The sequence below is a fragment of the Macrobrachium rosenbergii genome, chromosome 26, assembly GCF_040412425.1.
Source record: "Macrobrachium rosenbergii isolate ZJJX-2024 chromosome 26, ASM4041242v1, whole genome shotgun sequence".
NCBI classification, from domain to species: Eukaryota; Metazoa; Arthropoda; class Malacostraca; order Decapoda; family Palaemonidae; genus Macrobrachium; species Macrobrachium rosenbergii.
In genome coordinates this window covers 8,252,206-8,275,954 of record NC_089766.1, presented here as the reverse complement: position 1 = coordinate 8,275,954, position 23,749 = coordinate 8,252,206, and the positions used below count along the sequence as shown (strand labels likewise).

The window sequence follows — 23,749 nt, the reverse complement described above, 5'->3', positions numbered from 1 at the left end:
AGGTTTGGTTAGGGTACGTTAGGTTGGTATAGTTCCTTTTGTCATAGGTTTCCATAGCCAATCCCTTCTTAAACATATGGCTCGCTGATGACTTGCGCATGCGCGGAACCATTCTATAACAAGAAGATACGCTGCGTTCCCAAAGGGTCCCCGACCTTGTTGGGTCGATATGAGGGTAATAATAATAACTGACAAACAATAAACACCACCGGATCCTTCACCAGTAACATTAAAAGTATAGGAAAAATCAACGTAGAACTAAGTATTAGCTCCGCGTCGTGTATTACCTTGGAAATTGATTTTTTCTACAGTATTTTGGTTGCTTATCAACAATTTACCGTTATTTTTTGTCGCTAGACCGTAATTAACCGCAGAACTTATTATATTTTTGCTACTGCATATGAGCAGTGTTATAGGGGAACTTTTGGCAAAAAGTTTAGGTTAGTATGGTTCCTTTTATAATAGATTTCCGTAGCCAATCCCTTCTTGAACATATGGCTCCCTAATGACTTTCGTATTCGAGGAACCGTTCCACTGAGTCCGTGCGGAGCTAATACTTCAAAATACCCTAACCTGAATGACTATACCCCTAGATCTAACAATAAACCTTAAAATGGACGCACAGGTCCACCACCTGATTTTACCGGCCTGAATAAGCTACCTATGTGGCCATAAGCTGCTTTATATTAATTTATGTTGTTCTGCAATAGTTGCCTTAACTTTCAAGAAATTCCTGAAGTAGAGAAACAACATGGCATAAAACAACGTGGATAAAAAAGTTTACCTGAGCACAGAAACATTCACAATAATAATGGGGAAGACGAGGACGTTATTACAATTGATGCTGATCAGCTGATTGGCGAACAACAACAATGCGTTCTTTACGGCACAGTTAATTAGATTGTATTTTTGGGGGCTTACAATTAATATTTTGATTAGTTTACTTACAATGCATATGCTTAAAAATGACTAATTTCTACTTATGGAGAATAAAATAATTTCATACGTTCTTAATTTTTTTTCACGAAAATTACGCTTCATATTTGTTAAACTTTTTTTCCGTTATATTAATTAAAAACAATATTTTAAAGTCAACATTGTCATGTTCTATAAGTTGCTCGATACCACTTTTCATTCATCAATTCTGATCGCCATTGATAGTGTACAAACACGCATAAACACAAGTGCATTAAAAATCTTTTACCAGCTTAAAACATTAGCAAAATTAAAATGGCAGTCAGTATAGCTTGTAATTATGACAAATGATTAAAACTTAAAAGTAAATAAAAGTAAAAAAAAAAAAAAATAATAAAATAAAACGGCAGACTGAACGGAACAAAACAGCTGATCCCTCACTGAACCCAAACTAAATACGCAATCGCCCAGAGTCGATTCCAATTATGGCAATACGAGCAATTACACACAGGTAAAGTGACTTTATTCAGCTTATCATGTACTGAAAATGAGGCTACATTTCTTGATTTGTACATAGGCCTATCTTGGGCATGGCCAAAATACTAGCTTGCCTTGGGGCTTATCGAAGGCCATTAGATATGTGAAATTTTGTTAGCTTAGACTCCCCTACACTTTACCTCAGTTTTACTTAGATTTATATGTACCCTATGCAAATTAAATCAGTCTTGCTTCCTTTTAGCCTATAGGAGTCACGAAGGTTTAGGCTAGACCTGTAATTCATGGAGGCTCAGGCTATATGCTTCCGTACTGGGAACAAGAGAGGTTAAGCCCATCCATATCCGATTTCAATTCAGAGTGCAAATCAAAGAAAGTAAAGTCATGACGTCATATATTTAATTTAGTGGGAATAGTTGAGTGTCACTTGAGAAATGCAGCCTTTGTAATGATATACCCAAATAGCCTATCAACAGTTTCCACTTTGTGCAGGCTGTTGCTGCCCCATAATCTCTTACTACCCTCACTGACGCTTTTATGCATTTTCTCCTCTGCTTGATTTCCCATCACAGTAACCTTCATTATGATTACAATGATCTTCTCTCACACATTTTCCATTTCAGAGACAACTTTGAATCTTATTTTCTTCTAGCTTTGTGTATGACCAGAGAAGTAGCAGTTGAATTTTACCTCAAATTTTTATGCTCTTTAGTCCCTTGTTGCTGCAAGTTAATAATTTTTAATTATATTTCCTTATTTTCCAACACGATTACAATGGTCTTCTGTCATAAATTTCCCATTTCAAAGACATCTTTGAATTTGATTTTCTTGTAGGTTTCTGTATGGCCAGAGGAGTAGCAGGTGAATTTTACCTCACATTTTAATGTATTTCAGTCACTGGTTGCTGCAGGTAACAGATATTAATTATATTTCCCTATTTTCTAGATGAAACTTGATAAATATTCCCAAGAACAATGCTGAACTGGATTGTAAAAGCTGCAGTAGTGGGGGGTTCATTTCTAGGATGGATGGCATTATTCAAGTGGAGTGGCCTTTTCTTGAAACGTTACTTTTACATAAAGGAGAGAGACATATCTCATCATCATCTTATGAATATATGTGAAGCAACTGTCTGCATTATTCAGGTAAGTCATTAACTGCATATTGTAGTCTGTACAATTGGAGCTGGTGGTAAATAACCAGAGTCTGTACCACTGATGCAAATCGTGATTGACAGCTCATATCACACAGCAGTCACCTTGGATTAAATTGATATCAGATGTGGATACTCACCTTCAAGAGTTGAAAAATAAACTATGATCTTCTTACATGCAGGTATTCTTGACATGGCCATGATATGCATTAATAACACTTATGTACTTAGCTACACTAAGTTTTCATTCATCCCTGGTGTGGGACTTTAGATCAACTGTAATTGTGCACTACTTAAGAGCATTTGAGTCCTGCCCATAAGAAACATCTGTAAGCAATGAATTTGGTTTACTGATAAAAGAAATTCCTTGGGTGGCCTTTTAATTCTGGTTGTTCTTTCATTTAAGAAAAAGAGTAAATTTTAAATAAAAGATTCACAGGAACCGTGTGATTTGAGGATATCCACCAGAGTTTAGGACTGAATATACAGTACTAGATTAAAACTCTGTAATACTGTATTCTGATTTCCTTTCAGTCTGTTCTGACCTCCGTGATTGGTATCATTATCGTGCTTTCTTGCCACCACGATGTCATGTGGGCTACAAATGCTTTAACCTCTTGGTATGCCTTAGTTCTAGCAAGTTACTTTGTTCATGATACCATTGCAATGTACAAGGTATGTCATACAAACAGTGGTCTTTTATTTTCGTATTTCTGTGGTAGTTAATAACTTCTCCTCAGAAATGCTGTTTTGCGCACGCAAAACTTCCACTCCGTCAGATATACTTAGCTGAGTGTCTCCTAATGCCCTGACAGAAATTCAAATTTCATGCACACGACAGGTAGGTCAGGTGATCTACCATGCTACCCGCCGCTGGGTGGCGTGGGAATAGGAACCATTCCCTGCTTTTCATGTCAGATTTTCTGTCGCTGGTTCGCAATATCTGTTGTTGGTTCCTTTCCCTGCTTTGATTACTTTTCGCTTGCTGAGGATTATTTTGACTGACCTTTGCGACGATGGATCTTTGGCTTGGCATACGCTTTGTGGGGACTGTTTTTTGATTTCAAGGTATGTATTTTCTTAAAGAATGTCTGATCGTAGTGTTGCAAAAAAAATCGGCAGCCGTGTGTGTGAGGTCTGATTGTAAGGTGAGACTACCAAAAGCTTCGTAGATCCTCATTCTGTGTGTTCGAGGTAGGGAGAATGAATGCTCTTTGAGAACACGCAGTGTTGAATGAGAATCTCACTGAACTGGAATGAAGGCGTAAATCCTTATGTACTGCAAGTTGAGAAGGACAGAGGTTAGCGTTTCTTCTAGTTAGTAGGTTCTTTTTCCAAGGAGGTAGATTTAGAACCCACCACTTTCCAGATCTCCTGTCACCTCAGTTGTTTCGCTCTTCACCCTTCGTCAACCTGTGGACTGGCCGCTGAGGATGGTTATGAAGGCACGATCCGCAAGATGCAGCTGCAGATGCGCCGCTGGTGGAGGAAAAGAAAGTGAGTAAAGTGATAGTGATTCCAGGTAGTGTCCCAGTGGTGGAGGGGGCGCCTGACCGGCCCTCAGATCATTCCCAGGCTCAGACCTCTTCCAAACTCCCAGACCCAGTGGAGGAGGAATGTCGATGCAGCCGCAAGGGGATGAAGAGCGCTCCTTAACGGTCAGGCGCTCCCGCAGCGCCTGTTGACGCGCCCCAGGCTGCCTTAGATCGCCGTGAAAAAGGGATCTAAAGAAGTGTTTCATCTTCTGCTTCTTCGCCTCCTAAACGTGGTTGGAGTTCGACCGAGGAGTCGCGCCCTTTTGAAGAGACTTGGAAGCGCTCCCAGAGGAGACGCCTGACTTCCCAGCCCGAGCGCCGCTGAAGGTTTCTCTGCTCTGAAGAAGAGAACTCGAAGATCTTCCTCCTCTTCTTCTGGTGTTCAGAGTCCACCAAGCAGATCCTGGTAGGCCTCCAGGCTCAACTCGCTGCTCTTGCTGGCTCTTATCAAAGATTCTCGTCGGAAGGATGCCTCTCTTCCGATCGTGTCCTCCAAGAGACTCTCTCTTCTCCCAGCAAGTCGCCTTCTGCAGCGCTTCTCCTGCAAGCGCTCCAGCAGTATAGGCGCTCCTCTCCTTCCAGGCTCTCCTCTCCTGGTAGGCGCCTCTCTGCAGGCGCCCTCTCCGCCCAGCGCCCTCTCCTGTAGGCGCCTCCTGTTAGGGCGCTCCTGGTAGGCTTCCTCTCTCCCAGCTTCTCTCCCCTCGGCGCCTCGCCCCGAATAGCGCCTACCCAGGCGCTGCGCTATCGTTGTGCTTCTCGTTTGTCTTCTCCTGTTGGTGATATTTTCTCCCTTTCAAAGCAGTCAACGCTCTGCTCGTTTCGCTCAGAAGTTCCTCCAGCCTCTCGTCTGTTGGGGCGCCTCCCAGCAAGGGCTCCTCTTCAGCCCGAGCTTCTTTCTTCTGTCAGGCGCTCAGTCAGCCAGGCGCCTCCGATCATCGCTCTCCAGTGACAAAGGCTCCTCTCCTTCTAGGCGCTCTTCTTCTGGCAAGTGCCCTTCTACTTCTAGACGTTCTCCTCCTCCTTCTGGCCTGGAGGCGTTATCGGAGGACGAATCCCCTAAGGATATCACCATTTCCGATTACAAGAGGTTGACAGCTCTTCTGGTCCAGGAGTATGGAGATTCCCTCAAGCCTGCTTCTCCTTCTCCTGGTTCACTGCTCTCGTGAGCACCAAGGCATCGAAATCTTCCTCTTGTTAAGATGCTGCCCTACGATCTCCATGAAGAAAGCGCTAGTTGTTTCGGGAGAAAGGGCTCTCTCTTCTCAAGAAAGGATGCAGGTAAGACTGGAAAGCCTTCTCCTTGCCTCCCTAGGGCTTTCTTCGCTGAAGAGCTGGAATGTGGTACGAGACTAGGGGAGCCATGGGGGGTTAGCTCTCCCCTTCTGCTGGCTCAGACTTTTCTTTCACAGGATTCTTCCAGAAGACTCTCCTTTTTACACTGGCCAAGGCTTGGGACTTTGTGAACTGACCATTTCCTCAAGGGCCTTCCGTGCTGAAGTGTCTAACTTCATGGACTGGTCTCTTGGGGCCTTAGCCAAGAGTAGTCTTTGAAGAGATTCCCAGTCAGTATGAGACCTCAGCAGTGTTTTGTCTGCCTGGACAGCTGTGAAGGGGACGCTGCTCATGGAGATCAAAAGCTCTCGTGCCCGGCACTGGCCTGCTAAAGAGGCCGTAGTATTCAGTGCTTCTCTCCAAATCGGTCTCTCCTTCCCAGAGGTCTTCCCTCTTAGCCTCTATCTAGCTATCTTTCCCACAAGAGACTGTGAAGGAAGTCTCTCTGCTCTTGTCTGGAGAAGGCTTCTCAGGACCTGCTGGCTCATCGCTGCCGAAGAGGATGAGACCTGCTGCTCCTCCATTGTTAAGAAGGAGAAGCCCCCCTTCAGGAGCCCTTTCGTGATCCAGGTCTATTAGGGAGGCGTAGAATCTGAGAGAAGATCCAGGCCTTCTGTGGTGACTCCCTTCCAGGAAGTCCAAGGAAAATCAAGTCCTCCAGATTTGTGTGCAGGTGCCAGACTTCTAAAATTACCAAGCCTGGCACAGAAGTGGGCGGATCTAATGGTCCTCTCTGTTTTGAGGAAGGGGCACCATTCTTCTTTTCAACCTCCTTGACAACAACAACTCGAGGGAGTTATCGGCGAGATACAAGCGATCCTGAGGCAGCCCTCCTTCTAGCCGATCAAATGCTAGAAAAGTCTGCCATAGAACCGTGTAAGATCTTCACTCCCGGGATTTTACAACCGTTTTTCTTGCTCCAAAACTCGAGGGTGAGACCCTGTCTGGGACGAGCTCCTGAACTCTTTCTGTCGTAGCAGTTGTTTCTGCGGAGACCACGCCTTCTAACGGTCGCCTCTTCGTCAAGGAGATCATTGGTGTCCCCGACCTCAGGATGCTTACTTCCACGTTCCTGATATCCATCCCTCCTCCAGGAAGTTCCTAAGGTTCATGGTAGACGGCAGAACCTTTCTGGGTAGTTCAGGGCCTGTGCTTCGGACTCTCCATTAGCTCCCAAGTGTTCACGCACTCATTCTCAGAATGTAGCTCACTGTAGTTGCACTTGGAGGGGGTGAGATTTGTATCTCGACGACACATCTGGGTCCAGTTCAAGAACCGTTGTCTGGAGGACCTTTCTCGACTTTAACCTGGTCCAATCTACTAGGGACCCCTTTGTAAACCTCGAGAAGTCTCAGATGATTCCTCAAAAGAGGAAATTGTCTACCTGGGGATCTGGATGGATTCTGGTTTTCGAGCCGCTTCTCCCTGGAAAGAAGGGAACGCTGCCTCTAAAGGCAAGGTGAGCAGACTTTCTAAAGAAAGACAGCTGCCCAAGAGAGGTGGATGAGTCTGCTGGGGACCACTTCTCGCTGGAACAGCTCCGTTTCTCTGGGGAGGCTTCACCTCAGACTCTCACAAAGCCTCCTTCTCCTGAAAGAATCTTGGGATCGGAAGTCCCAAGACTCTGTCGGATTCCTTCCACATATCATCTCAAGTAAAGGAACATCTGGTGGTTAGACCCAAAGAAGCTGGGTCTAGGAATTCTCTATAAATCACGAGCCTCTCGCTTAGTGTTGTTCAGACGGTCGAGTCGGGAAGTTGGGGAGCGATACCAGTCTGAAAATAAAGTGTCAGGCACCTGGGACACGGATCAGAGGGTCTGGCACATCATGAAAGAGCTTTCGGTAGCCATTCATCTAGTTTCTTCCGAACTTCTGGTCAAGGATCAGTAGTTCAGCTGGCACTCCGACAACACCACAGCCCCAGCTTATATCAGGAAGCAAGGAGGGGACACATTCCTTCCCTGTACATTGCAGCAAAGGAACCTTCTGTTGGGCGGGGAGAGAAACATCGTTTCCTCTCACCAGATTTGTCTTTCAGGAGAAGGAATGAGCGATCTGCTCAGCAGGAAAGACTAAAGTTCTTCACGGAGTGGTCCCTTCATCAGAGGTTAAAGGCCAGGGTTCCTGGGGGTGGGGAGACCAGACCTCTCGCAACCCATTGGAACAAGAGGTGTTAGAGAACTACTGCCCCCAATCTCGACCCCAGAGCAGTAGCCAGACGGCCTTCTCTAGATTGGGACGGTTCAGACGTGCTACGCGCCTGCTCAAGATAATAGGAAGTAATAAGGAAGTTCATTTCTCACAAAGGGCACCAAGCTCACCCTGATCGCCCCTTTGGCCATCCAGAGACTGGTTCAGAGTAAAAAATTGAATGGATGATAGATTTTCCCAGGTCGCCCTCTCAGAGCATCTTCAAACAGCCCCACTGGCTAAGATATGCCCCACAAGAACCTTCCGCCTAAACCTAACTGCCTTCAGACTGTCGAAGGACTGGTTAGGAGCGGCGATTTTCAGATAATAAGGTCATGAGGGGCTATCGCCAGAGCCAGGAGAAGATCTTCTCACCTGCTCTACCAGTCGGCGGAAGTCTTTAGAGACAGCCATCTAAGAAAGCTTCTCTTCCAGTACCCTGTAATGGAGATTATGGATTTCTTCTCTACCTAAGGGAGCAATGTACCTGGCGGTTTCACCATGGGGGTATAGGAGCATGCTGTCTTCAGTCTTGACATAGAGGTCTGAACATTCATGGATAATAAAGACCTCTCACATGACCTTATAAGGTCTTTGAAACTTCTAAAAATAAGTCCCCTAGACCTCCCAGCTGAATTTGGACGTGGTCCTGTGTTCTTAATGTCAAAACAAGTTTGAGCTTCCCGATCTGCCTCTTTCAGGGATTAACCAGAAAATCGCTGTTTCTTTTCGCCTTTGCTTCTGCCAAAAGAGTGGGAGCGAATTTCATGCAAGCTTTGGAAGGTTCTGTAGGCTTTAAGAAGGACTCTGTTCTGTCTTTCAGCCTCTCTCTTCTTAGCAAAGAATGAGAACCCTTCAAAACCTTAATAGGAGTTTTAAGGTCATGGACTCCTCCGATCTTCAGGACAGGAGCTGGAACACACACTCTGTCCAGTACAGTCTTAAACATTTAGAGAGAAAGAAACAGCTCAGAGGTAACACTGAAAGTCTTTGGTGCTCTGTCAAGGATCCTTCAAGAGCAATTTCCAAGAATGCCCAGGCTTTCATTAAGGATGTTATCAAAGAGGCTCATCTTTCATGTAAAGATGAACATTTTCAGTTCCTAAGAGTTAATGCTCATGAGGTGAGGAGCCATATTACTTCTCTAGCTTTCCACAAGTCTTGGTCCCTCCAGTCTATTGTGGACTCTACATACTGGAGATAAATCTCAGTGTTTGCTTCTCATTATTTGAGAGATGTTCGTGGTGTGATATAAGGAGAAGTGCTTCTGGAGCCAGATGCATCCGCTGATTCGGTGTTGGGTCATGAGCTGAAGCCAATCCTGTATTTAATTTAGTGTTATTTTTAATTGTTTGTTGTGTTTTTGCGTGGTCGGGTTGAAAAGAGTGTTGAAGGTCTCTCTTTTTCTTCATCTCAGACATTAACAAGGTTAGGTTGGTCAGGTGGTCGGTTTTATTGTTAGCTCTTGTATTTTTATTACCTAGCTCTGTCATGTAAGAGGGATAGCCCTACGATATGATTCAGGCAGAGGGTTCTGTCTTGTAAGTGGGTTAATCCCCCATTGACACGATCCATAACAGGCTCTGTCATGTAAGTGGGTTTTTTCCCAGCTGATATGATCCAGAAGGGCTGTCAGTCTTAGGGTCACTCAGCTGAAGCTCTTGAGGCATGCAGACTCATAGTGATGTGCATCCAGTAGTCTTCTTTGCTTTCCAACTTAGGTAAGTAAACCATGGTTTTGTTTATTCCTACAACATATGTTGTTTTCCGCTTGTTTTTAGTTCTTAGCTGCCCTGCCCTCCTCCAAGGGGTACAATCAGCAAGTATATATCTGACGGGTGTTAGATAATAAATGATATATTTTTAGTGAGTTTAGTACATACTTACCCAGTGATATATACATTAATGGTCTACCCAGCCTCCTCAGGAGACAGGTGGAAGAGAAATCTGGACATGAAAACGGAATGGTTCCTGGCTCCCCGCCCACCCAGCTGGCGTGGTATGGTAGATCACCTGACCTACCTGTCGTTGCAGCGCCGCGCAAATTTGAATTTCTGTCGGAACGTGCCGGAGACTATAGCTAAGTATATATCTGCTCGTTGGTAAGTAGCGGTACAAAACTTTATTTTATCATAAAAATATTTCATTTTTAATTGTACAGCCATATGTCATGACTAATGTCTTGTTTGTTGAAGGCATTATATGGTATGGCCTAAATGTCAGTTTAAAATTTTTCTTTATAATAACTTTTTTAGATACAGTACTCCAAGTTATTTTCCTATTTGGAAAGACTATCATGACTGTACTTACTTTTTTTTTTTCACCCTGTTGGGTAACTGTTCTGTATGAATATTTCAATTCGCTTAAATTTTATAATTTTTCTGTGGAATCCATATTTTCCTTCTTTCTGGTTGACTCTTGTTTTGCAAAACAATTTCCTTTTACTGCATTTTATTGTAGCGTTTGATTGTGCAGGCATTGTAAATCTCATGTATAGTTACTGTATCTTGTGTACCAGTATATATTGTTCATAATCAATTCATTGTTGCTGAATATGCAAAATGAAACTTAGTTGGTTTTCGTCTTCACTGTTACATCATTTGAAACTATTCTAGCATCGATATAAAGTTAGTAAATATAGTTACTGTTGTGGTAGAACAAACTGTTCTCTGACATTAACTGTTTACCAAGGGAGTCAAAAGCAATTTTGAGTCTAGTCAGCTAAAGAGTGGCTCATGACCCAGTGGACTTTTTGCTGTCTGTAGGAGACCCAGCTTGGGGATAGTCACCATTATTGTATATATATATATATTTTTTTTCAAATTTTCAGGTTCACATATGCAGTCTAACAAATGTTCCCAGCTCTTTTCTCAGCTGCGTAAGAAGCTACGTCAAGCGAAGGGCCTTGCTCGTGGCACACCACGTTGTCATTGCCTTGGGCCTTCTGTGTCCTGTAAGTTCATTTTGCTATGTAGTGTTTGTGTTATGCTGTATATCTAACACCTATCAATCCTCCAACCAGTGCATGCCATGTACTGTACTGTGTTTGTTAAATGGTGGTTTGCAGAGAAATAGCCATTTTTCCTCAATAGTCAGCTGTATCACCAAGAATATTTTATAATATTGAAACAGCAACTGGTACAGAAAGCACATACAGTACAGCTTTTCTGGTAAAGCATCCAGTTTCGAGAAGGGTCAGTGGCAAGTTATACAGTACTAGGAATCAGATTTCAAATATCAGACAAACTTGTAAGATTTTAGTATAGACCTTTTAGCACTTGGGAGGAGCATTCACCCTCCCACCAAAAATCATGAAAGAAAAGAATTTGTAATTATTGTTCACTAGGTATGTACATATGTACATAAGATTATGTACATATGTACATAAGATTAAATCTAAGTGTTATCTTTACAAGCTCATGGTGAGCAAGACCGAAGTTACATATTAGTATTATTATTATTAGTATTATTATTATTATCTGCAAAAATTAACTTCTGTAATAGTAATACACCAGTCATTAATTTTAGTATGATGTATCTAATGCTATACAGAACATATCTAAAAAAAGTTTTTGCAGTTTAATTTCACCATAGCTTTTAAAATTATTTCCCACTTTTTAATATGGTGAATGTTTGTATTTTCTACTGCAGAACACTGTGTAAATATATTAATGTAACAGTTAATCTGTACACATTTCCAAAAGGAAGAGCAAATATCAGTTAACAGGTTAGGCGAAACTCAAGTGTCATCCTTTCTTCACATTTGGCAAGATTAATTTTTTTCGTTTTGAAATCAATTTATTCTCAATGTTTTAGCAGTTGGTGCGAGATGGGGCACATGACTTTTGTCGGTGTTTTTACTAGTTAGGGAATTGAGTGTCCTTTACTAACATGAGGATTGTGTTAAGTCGCATTTGGATTAAAGAATCAAAGTAAGTATACTAGTTATGATTGTATCTAAAAGCTTATTAATACTGTAATTGGCAAGGTCATACTACAGTTTTCTCTACATTTAAGATAATTTTAATTTTTTTTTACAGCAGTATACTGTACAGTATACCTAAAACTCATGATTACAAATTGTTATTGAAATAATTTAGTACTGTATTATATAGTAAGATAGTGTACAGAATTTCTCTACCAGTACAGCTGAACAAGTTTCGTTTTCTCTTCACAGAAAAATGTGAATTCTGATTAAAATATCCAGTGAGAGTACAAAACGTACCAATGAATAGAACGTTGCAGCATACCTTCAATTTCTTTCAGGTGGTACGTATTGAATGGAATAGCAATGATAGTGTCGTTTGTCTTATGCCGCATCATGGTGTTTCCTTTCATGTACATCACCTACGGTAACACATACAAGCTTCACGTTCTTGATGTCATCAGGAGGATTCCCCTTCACTGTAACTTGGGATGTCTTTTGGTGCTGCTCCCCCAGATCCATTGGTTGAGGCTTATGATTCTGGGAGCTGTAAAGCTTAGTAAAGGGAAAGGTATCACAGAAGCCGATGAAAAGATAGACTAAGTTATAGTAACACCCTCTTTTTTTAAGATATATATCTTTGTATGGGTATCACCATTTATAGTGAATGTTCCTACTTTTACCTGTACCTGAGTAATCCACTGACATTTTCTACTACACAAGCGATTCTTAAATTTGGATCCTTAGTTTCTTTTAAAAACGGCAACCTCTTGATGACCAGTCAGTGCCTTTGTGTCTATTCTTTGTAAGAAGATTTTGAAACCATTTTACATTCATATACTGTACATTTAGGTTAAACGTGAGCATTTAGTGCTTCAAGTACACCCTAGTTTTGGGAGTTCTTTCTAGATAAATTTTTAGATTCATTTGATGGTGTCACCAAATGAAGGTGTTGTGAATATTACCAAGTTAAGGAATTCTAAATACTGTACAGTATTGTAACTCTCAGTCTTCAGATGTGTAAATTTATTTTACATTCCAAAATGAAAGCCTGCATGGTCTTGCATGCCCAGTATGCCCATGAAAGGGATACCAGATGTTACTGTTACCATAAATTTGGTAATATTTTTGGTATACCCATATAGAAACAGGTTTGCTGTTAAGAAGGTTTTTGTTGCTGAAATGATTGTTGGTTGTAGTGATTTTTTCCTGAATTTACTCCAATTTGTGGTATGAAGACATTCAGTGTGTAAATTTCACTTCTGACCTATGCTTAATATCAATCTTAAGCCTTTTGTTTGCTAGCATAGCTGTACAATTGCAACTCATGCATGAGTTGCAATTTTGTTTCTGTTTAATTTCCATCCATAGACACCTCCTACAGTGTGCCTTGTTCGGCACACTTTAGATGATACTGTACTGATTTTTTTGGAAGTCCTTTCAGTCCTCAGCTGCAGTGTACTCTGCCTTTGCCTTTTCAGCCACTTCCTGTAGCCTCTTTCAGCCTATATTTGCAACTTCTTCAGTTTCAGCATATGCAAATTCTCACCTTTCCTTTGAAAAGAAATACTTTGGGTGAGGTCTGGCAGAGTTCGGGAAAGACTCAAAGGTCATATAACTTTATAATGTAAAAAATATATGGCTCAGTGTTGCTCTCAGATAATTTAATCAGGAGTAGTTTTGAAGACTAGTGGAGAGAGAGAGAGAGAGAGAGAGAGAGAGAGAGAGAGAGAGAGAGAGAGAGAGAGAGAGAGAGAGAGAGAGAGAGAGAGAGAGAGAGAGAGAGCAGCTGGACAACCCCTGTCAGGTCACAGCAGACCTATAATATCCAGCATTGTACTGGACGCCTTGTCTCCCTAATGCAATCATATACTCATAATTTTAAAGACTAATGTGGGCACATTACTGGAAAAGGTTGATGTACTGCAGAATTATGATTAATTAACATACCTGAAAGTCAAGCGCATGATATTTTGTCCTTTTCTCTGTAACAATATCTTTGGAGATATCGTGATATAAAAATACAGAAGAAACAAAAGAAGTTTACATCAGAATCAGTAAAATAGCAGCCTTGCAAGATTTTGAATTCTCTGCCATTGCAGACCTATCCCACGTCATTTCATCTAAAGCTGTGTTTTGTGCCCCTATTGCAGGAAAAGAATTTGTAATGTACTTTACTGGCTCTAACCTAAGTATTTCTACTATATGTGTGATGGCAGTCAAATAGTCACTAAATATTTAATAGCACTTTCACATCTTTTGATTCCTCCTTCCTTAAGGTAATTCATGTACAGGAGCAAAAATTATACTACAGAATGATACCTGCTGAGTATCATTGTAACTATGTATCCGATGCCACAGGTATGCTGTTTATGTTTCTGTAATAAGAATCTTATGATAGTGCAGCTGGAAGAAATTATTTAAGGTCTGTTAAACATACCAGTGCACAAAGATGTTATTTTCACTGTTTCAGTGATTAGCACTTAGACCACATCCTTGGCTATCCGAGGCTGGCTCAGACGTTAGGGACAGTGAATATTATAGAAAGACAACGCTTAAAGAAGTTAGGTAGCTAAGTGGAGCGAGATCAGCGGGAAGTTTGAATTTCAAGGAAAAGGTATCAGTAGGCTTGTTCCATATGAATAGCAGGCCCATACCCAAAGTTTCTTATGGGGGGGGGTCGTTTTTCCAAAAACTGGACCTTTTCTTCTATATACAGTATGTCATTGCATGGTATATACAAGATGAAACACATGAAAATGTTATTTAGTTATATTACAGTTGGCATAAATTCTTAGTTTAATCTGCACCACTGAGCTGATTAACAGGTCTCCTAGGGCTGGCCTGAAGGATTAGATTTATTTTATGTGGCTAAGAACCAACTGGTTACTAGTAACGGGACCTACAGCTTATTGTGGAATCCGAACCACATTATGACAAGAAATGAATCTATCACCAGAAATAAATTCCTCTCAATAATCATTGGCCGGTCGGGGAGTCGAACGCTGGGCCAACAGCGTGCTAGCCAAGAGCCTTACCTCCACCTTCCAGTGAAGAACTATATTAAGAATGAAATTCCTGGGCATGCGGTCTATGCCCTTCTACCCGATTAGATGTTATTCAAAGTACTGACTTTGGTTAACAGAATTTTACTTATAATTTATAAAAGAAGACTTGCCACAAAAACAAAAGATTGTTATTTATTACTTCATAAGTACAGTTCAATGGAAAGGATTGTCACAGAAAATATGGACTTCCAGAAATTTTGGGGGGTCGTCACCACACTCCCCCCCTCGGTACAGGCCTGAATAGGGGGTTGTCTTCTGAATAATAATATATAATATAATAATAATAATGTGTTTAAAAAGAATGGCAGCATGAGTGGAACTGATTTTATGCCAAGGTCTTCATTTCTCCCACTATTCTCTTTTCATATTCCATCTGCCAAGAGTTGGCCGCATTTTTTTGGACATAATTTGATAAGGGAAAAGGAAATTGTGCTGAATAGAATTACTTGTACTTTTGTACGCACAGACAGAAGTTGAGCATGGCGTGTCAAAACCGTAGAGTTTCTTCGATTGCCCCATGTTAAACTTTCGCCTGCGTATATGTACCAGAATAAAAGTGACCACTGTATTTTACTATTGAGAACTACTGCCTTTCCCCTTGTCCAGATTATGTACATCGGCCTGCTCTTATCAGATGTCAACCTAGAAGAACTGAAAAGACCTTGTATAAAATCAATTCCGCTAATGCTGCCATGCTTTTTAACGAAACATGCTTAAAAGAGGGTCTAATCCCTTACATAATAATGATTAATAATAATAATAACAATGGTGTAAATTGAGACTGATGCCATAATCAACCGTTACTGCAATTGTCATTGGTGTCTAAGTACCTACCCGCTGACATAGGATGTGTGAAACCGTGATAGTTTAGCAAACAACTGAATGTACTTTTATATCAGGTTTCTGTACAAGTATTTTTAATAAATCTTATTTTAATGTAGAGTTTCTTTTAATCCACTATTGAAATGCATCCTAGAAAGCTCTTTACCAAGTAAAATTTCGCAACAATAATTCATGAAATGTTACCCCCCCTTCTTTCATATATTTTACCTAAATTAACACCCCCCTAAATTGGAGTGTAATCTGTGCACCCACATGGTGCAATTGTAGGCATTACTGAGGTCCTTGCAGCATTCCTTCGCCCTTAGCTGCAGTCTCTTCATTCTTTGTATTTGTCACCTGTTCAAACTTTTTCTTCCAAAATGACTTTCTCAACCCTTCCTACTAATAGTATTATGTATGATTTTATATATATATATAGTATGTTATATATATATATATATATATATATATATATATATATAATTTGTATATATTATATCAAGTAAAGGGTGACGAAGTGAAGGTCGTTCATTAATAGGGCACATTTATTATGCCGACTCGTTTCGTAACGACATTGTTACATTCTCAAGGCTAAATCAGAGAGAGAAAAAAGTACAATTTAAAAATACATGGAATATACAATTTTTTTCTTCTAGAGTCTCAACATATTATTATAGGCATGTTCATTAAAAAGCAAAGAAAAATAAAATCAAATGAAAGCACCCTTCAGACCAAATTTGGAGAACGAAGAAGGAGACTCATGTCTATATTATGTTGAGACTCTAAAAGAAACAATTGTATATTCCATGTATTTTTAAACTGTACTTTCTTTCCCTCGCTTTTAGCCTTGAGAATGTAACAATGTCGTTACGAAGCGCGTCTTAATGAACGACCTTCACTCCGTCACCCTTATCTGATTTGTTCTGTGGTCCGGCTGCTTATTTCCCAAGTCTGGAAGAGTATAGGGATAGGGGAAAATTAGGACCAATCAAAGCGCGCAGAGCTGATCCATGACACAAGCCACTCTTTTTAGCTCCTCGGTCCCATATCCATTACTGCCAGTCACGATGCCGAAGAAAACTTCCCAATTTCACAGTTTACGGCTTGTCTGACTTATACATTTTAGTCAGATACAACTAAACATAATACAACACTAATTTAACCAATATATTCTTCATATGAGATACACCGTGAAATATATTATGCGTTAATGGCTTCTCCCTCTTGGCAATAGTGGTCAGTGCCTTTTAGTTCCTGCTCGCAAAGTCGATATTTACTGCATAAGTAATATTTTCATCACGAGTTTCTAAATCATATACTTGAAAATGCATGTTTAATGTCATTTATAAAGAGTTGCGATCACTCATGGGATGAATCAAACAATACACAAGATAGTAAAAATTATGGTATGGTAAATATGATGTTACAGTATCTGACCTGCAATTAGCACTACAGACTCCGGACAGGAGGCCAAGAACTTCGCGGCACTTCGGCTCCCATCAAGATGAATTTAATCTTGGACTTTGAAAGTGACGGCTTTAAAAGCGTTGACATTAAATATGAACAAGACTGTGTGCATCATGTTGGGGTTTGGGCATTGGTGACACCTCCACATTGTAAGTTGAAACAACTGCCCAGTATGGTAATTCAGAAACCGAAGTGGCCCTGCAAAAATTCCTTCGGCGAATACCTTCAGTTAAAACTACAAATCAGCTGAACAACTTGCTGAATTGTGCTGGCTCGTCGATGACATACAGTATAGTGGAGCTGGTCGTGGCAAGATTCCTTGCCAACCAACTACAACAGCATGACGATCCCCAGGAATGCCAAGAGGAGCAACCCCCTTCAGTAAAGGACGTCAACCAGCATCAGCTATGTCATCAAACCCAAAGCGTCCCCGCACCCTTGCTCAGAATGTACAGTGCAATGTTGCAAATACTAAGTCGCATGACAGTGGTCACTGAGGTAGAGGACAACTGAAGTAAGTTGCTGCTAAAATGTTGACAGGATGTGGTGTTATGTGCTGGACTGTGCTGTATACTTTTTTTCTCATCCCTAAAGTACTTCTTGTGAGTTGAATATATATGTATATATAAACAAGCTCTGAACATTTACCTGTATATTATTTCAATGCAGTTTGTTTTATTTGGCTTTCATTGTTGTATAAATTTAAGTCTCAGCTCAGCATTAAGTCCATTTTAGCCCCCAAGGATCTGTACTGTAAAGTATTGTATGTGTGTGTTTATATATATATATATATATATATATATATATATATATATATATATATATATATATATATATATATATATATCACACCACAGGTGAAAAATAAGAAACAGGGTGTAGGTCCAACCGGTTTCGACTTTATTTCAAGCCATTGACGAAGGACTGATATAGAGTGTGAGAAGTCACAAATATATATACTACAAGAACAGTACTGACGAACATACACAACCGTTAGAGGCTCCATATCCCCACTCAGGCCGGTGTCGAGGTAGGAGTGGCCTTTAAAACTCATTTGGCTAAAAATCACAATAGACTCTCAGGGGACATTGCTGATAAACAGACCATACCCCACCTCAGATCCACACCTGACAGGTGTCATGGAGGCGGAGTTTGGAAACTCATTAACATTACTACCCTCGTACTGTGTTTACAAATATGATAATCCTATTTTCATATATCTCTACTGCCTACCTTAAAGTTTAAACAATTTACAAATTTCTTTTGATATTAAAGGATCAAGTTTATACATCCCTTGACTGATATTCATATTATGGTTGTAACTTTCTTTTATGAAGCTAGATTCAATGATGTTCCTTTCCAGTGCATTATTAGAATATACAATCCTTTTGCCCCTTCCCAGTTGATAGCATGATTGTTCTCACTAACATGTACAAATATACCACTGTTCCCTTGTGCATATCTCACACATTTCTTATGTTGTTCAATTCTTTTTCCAGTGCTTTCCCGGTTTGGCCAATATAAAAGTTGTCACAAGACTTACACGGAATTTTATATACACACCCTTTAATATTGTCTGGGGAGTTCTTGATAAGTACATTTTTCATTGTTGTATTGTTCTTAAATGCGACATTAACACCAAAATTCTTAAGAAGATGAGGATATCTTTCATACTATTATTATAAGGCAGAACAAGCAAATTTTTTGTGTTGTAAGATTCTTTCTGGGTTTGATACATAGTCTTTTTGCCGCTTCATATGCACTGTTTAATACACTATCAGGATATTTCAATTTTTTGCCTGCATTCCTAATCTTATCTATTTCATCATCAATATATTCAGGGCTACATACCTGTAATGTTCTATATTATATATATATATTATATATATATATATATATATATATATATATATATATATATATATATATATATATATATATATATATATATATATATATATATATATATATATATATATATATATATATATATATATATATATATATATATATATATATATATATGGAGATAATGAGAACAGTCCTGGAACATGAGTTTATTCCAATGTTTCGAAGGCTGAAGTCTCAGGAACTGATAAAGTACAGGTTATAGCAAATATATACAAAATCATATTCCCTAGGGCTGCAAGTGTGGGTAGGGTAAGGAGATTAAAGCATTAGTGCAGCCCTAGGGAATATGATTTTGTATATATACAGTACTTTACTACCTGTACTTTGTCAGTTCCTGAAGAAGACCTCTCGAAACGATGGAATAAAACTCATGTTTCAGGACTGAGTTCTCATTTACCTCATTATAACCACACCTGTCAAAAATGAATTCTCATCATATATATATATATATATATATATATATATATATATATATATATATATATATATATATATATATATATATATATATATATATATATATATATATATATATATATATATATATATATATATATATAGCTTAATGATAAATAATATTGCCAAGACCAGGAAGAACATTCTTTATTGTACAAGCTTTCGAGGTAGAAAACCTCATCATCAGGCTGAAAAAACCGACAAGGATGAGAATCAATAAAATTACAATAAAATGAATTGTCATAATAAATCTTCAGCAAAAATACTAACGAAATATATAAAATGAACAAGTAAAAATACAAACTAAAAGGGGTGAGACGTAAAATAACGAAAAATTAAAAATACAAACATAAAAATATGAAAATAAAACTAAAGTGAAATGTAAACAAACTACCACTCACAAAGTAAAATATTTAACGACCTAATTGAGTACCTACTATGAAATTACACGATAGCTAGTTGAATACCAGACGAGTTGTTGTTCAATTCCGGCTTCATCTTTTAATAGTCAAAGACTCTGAAATTAAAAGGTCCAGTCTATTTGAACAAAAAGACAGTACCCGAAAATCCAGGTCAGTGAAAGGATGGTCCTGTGCTAAACTGTGTTCTCTAATGGCAGAAAAGGGTGGTTTGGAAAGGGGAAACCTAAAAGAAAGACCTCTGTGTTCCAAAATTCTGTGTCTGAGCCAGCGGAACTAGATCCCACGTATCGCAGACCACACTGCGAACAAGTGAACAAGTAAACGACACAGGAATTAAGGTCCACAGGCAGAGTAGGCTTCTCTCTCAAAAGTGATCTTATTGTAAAGGATTACAGAAAACAAACCGGAAACTGATTTGAGGGAAACATTGCTTAAGTATTTCTTGTAACTTTTTCGGACCATATAGCTACTATGACCAAGGTAAGGCAATTTAATGTACTTTACATCTTTACTAGCAGTACTGTACACCGGTCTGGGACAAAACTTTTCATTTAAAAAATTTTTCAGAACTTTGTAAAATACAAAAATGGGATATGAGTTTTCAGAAAAATAATTCTGGAGGAAAACCATATCTTGATGAAATAAATTAAAATCACAACAAACATTGTAGGCTCTATTAATCAAAGTGCGTATTGAGTTCATCTTATACAACTTTGGCGAAAAACAGGTAATTCAATCCCAAGCCCGTAAAAGTACTTTTCCTATAAACAGAGGTCTCAAATTTGCCACTATTTCTGTATACCTGTACATCTAAAAATGACAACTTATTATCCTGTTCCGTCTCACAAGTAAAAGAAATGTTAGGGTGACGAGAATTAAAATATTAAAAAACAAATCAACATGTGATAATTCCTTAAACACAAGGAAAGTATCATCTACATGCCTACGGTAATACAAAGGTTTGAAAGCACTAGGCATTCAGACATCCAAATCCTTTCACAATAACCCATGAAGCAATCCGCATATACAGGTCCAAGGGAATTTCCCATAGCTACGCCATCTATTTGATTATATAATTTACCATCAAAAGTAAAAATGCCATCAGCAGTTGCTAAATGTAATAATTTTTGCAAGTCTATTTTATTAAGTCCAAACACTGATAAATGGTTTTCACATATATTATTAAGAATAATGATGAGGTTTTATACCTCGAAAGCTTGTACAATAAAGAATGTTCTTCCTGGTCTTGGCAATGTTATTAATCATTAAGCTAAGATTTCCAAGTAGCCGCCCAATTACCGAGACTATATATACATATATGTATATGTGTATGTGTGTATATATATATTTATATACATGTATGTACTTATATATATACACATATGTGTGTGTGTGTGTGTATATAAGGATTTTGCCAATCTTAACGTTTACCACTGGCCTACTCGAGCATGGAATGTTTTCCAGGCGTTACTGCCTGTTGTTTCAGGCTATAAAAAGGTATTATGTACAGTCCTAAAATAATAACTGCCTTATGCTTAAATGAAATGTGGAGGATACAGTTTTGATGACAAATTTATGCAATTAATTCAAGGCATACATTTGGCTATTGAGTGTGAGCTTGTATGAAAGTAGTGGTATACTCATATACTACCATTATCCCTGGCTTTAATTAATTCATGTTGAATATTTGTATAAAATTTTCCGTTAAAAGAGATTTTGGAAAAAAAAAATTGTCACCCATATTAATTTTAAAGCACATCGCACTTCTAATAAATTTATGCCTCAATTCTGCTTTAGTTCAGCTCAGTAAAAGTCTACTGTAACCCATAAATAGGTATTCTGTACTCTATCATTGCAAAAATATTAAATACTAATGAAACACTCGTTTTAATTCTTTGTACACAATGAATGACAAGTACGAAGGATTTGCTAAAATATATTAAAATATAAATTAAATAAATCACGTAAGGGCTTGCTAAAAATATTCAGTACTAAATTGTATTATCCCTTTTATTTATTTGTACACAAACTATGAAAAGTCAAAATCAAAAGCAAAAAAATATTCAATAAAAAACTTTTATATATTTGTACACAATGAATGACAAGACCAATCAGGTAAGGACATTTGGAAGGTTATCAAAAGGGAATCCACCTCAAAAGGCAATTTTTACAACAGCCTATCAAGTACACCTTGAAAACAACCTTTTCAGATTAGCTACTGACAGGATGAGTTTGTCAAGTAATTATATTTGGTTACAGTAGGCTAACTTAGATCGCCAAAGCAACAATGCCATAGGTTTCCTTAATTAAGGGCACATTAGCTCTTGAAGTAATTTAATGAATGAAGCTGATACTGTGTCCCTGTAAATAGTAGGGACTATATCAGTCTGATTCCTGTTCATGACCTAGTAATGACCAGTATATTGCTTTTATACAATGCACAGTAATGTGCATTACTGCGAAATAGCATATGTCCAAAGAAAACCGTAGCGTAAGCCTGCTACCTCTCTCTCTATTTTCCACTACAAACAGGTCAGATACCATCATTTTTACCATCTTGTGTATTGTTTGATTCATGAGTGATCGCAACTCTTTATAAATGGCATTAAACATACATTTTCAAGTATATAATTTAGAAACTCAGAATGAAAATATTACGTATGCAGTAAATATCGACTTTGCGAGCAGGAATTAACAGGCACTGACCACTATTGCCAAGAGGGAGAAGCCAATAATGCATAATATATTTCACGGTGTATCTCAATTGAAGAATATTATGTTGTTAAATTAGTGTTGCATTATGTTAAGATGTATCTGACTAAAACGTATAAGTCATACAAGACATAAGCTGTGAAACTGGGAAGTTTTTCTTAGGCATCGTGACTGGCAGTAATGGATATGGGACCAAGGAGCTAAAGGGCGTGGCTTGTGACGTCATGGATCAGCTCCGCTCGCTTTGATTGGTCCTAATTTTCCCCTATCCTTATACTCTTCCAGACTTGGGAAATATGCGGTCCGGCTGCACCAACATCTTTCTTCTATACACACACACACACACATGAAAATAAGAAGGCCCATAAAACACTATTTAAACGTTGAAACCATATATTTCGGGCACTTGTTTCTGTGCCCCTGTTCACTGGTAGAATATGGACAGGTGGAAAGTTACAATGGTATATATACAAAAACATGAAGGTGTGGCCTTAGGCCTGATGTTAAGGAGGTGGCGTTTCTTAAGAAGGAGGAGATTGACCAAATTCCCTAGTGGTTTTTGGCCTCATTAGCTCCCGTTTGGCGATGGATCTGGCGGTCGCGTTTCTTGGGTCATCTTCTTCAAAAGGGGTCCGAGGATTAAGGTGTCAATGGCGTCCGATTTCCAATGTCCTCCTGACAGGTTCATATTGTTGGTTTGATTGATGATAGCAGATTCCAGCATCTTTTCTTTTGTACGGACAGCTACTCTTGAAAACCAACTCCGCCCCACTCCAGTTAATGACATGCTCTGTATTTCTAATATGTAGGAAAATTCCCGAACTCTCCGGCGTAACGTACTGATCTTTTGTGCTCTGTTATTCTTTGCGAGAGCGATCTACCTGTCTCGCCTACATAGATGTCATGACAATTACTACACGGTATCTTGTAAACTCCGGCTTCTTCCCTTTTGTTATTTAAGTATACGTTAACGAGCGAACTCCCGATGGATTTGGGATAATGCAAAATGAAAGGATTATTAGAACTGAGTTGCTCGGTGGCCTTTTGGATGTTTTCATCGTATGGAAGCTTTATTTTGTTGTTGAAATCTATTTGTCTGTTGTGAGTGGGACCTCTGTAGTATATTTTATATACTCGACAATGAGGACTGTTAGTCCTGGAAAGCTTGTAACTTTTATTGAATAATATCTCGGCTAGATACCATCCAGTTTCAATGAGGTCCTGTCAGTAATTGTATTAATGCACAGATAATTGTGTAACTGATAAAGTTAATATATGTATATATATAAATGTATATATATGTATACACATATATATGTATATACTGTACAGTATATACAGAAT

At 38.9% G+C, this 23,749-nt stretch overlaps 2 protein-coding genes across 7 annotated transcripts in view; one reads left to right on the top strand and one right to left on the bottom strand.

The window, feature by feature from the left end:
• Positions 1-23,749, bottom strand: part of ArgRS-m (arginyl-tRNA synthetase, mitochondrial) — a 187,876-nt gene that overhangs the window by 21,008 nt on the left and 143,119 nt on the right. For 2 of the 6 annotated variants that reach the window (XM_067128102.1, XM_067128105.1), the window contains exon 1: positions 785-911. The exons of the other annotated variants lie outside the window; for them this stretch is intronic. The gene's annotated coding sequence lies outside the window, so the exon portion shown is untranslated. Of the gene's footprint in view, positions 1-784; positions 912-23,749 lie in introns of those variants that run through there. 6 annotated transcript variants of the gene reach the window in all.
• LOC136852997 (uncharacterized) overlaps positions 16,898-23,749 on the top strand; it is a 106,073-nt gene continuing 99,221 nt past the window's right edge. Inside the window, exon 1 of the mRNA XM_067128113.1 lies at positions 16,898-17,418. The gene's annotated coding sequence lies outside the window, so the exon portion shown is untranslated. The remainder of the gene's footprint in view (positions 17,419-23,749) is intronic.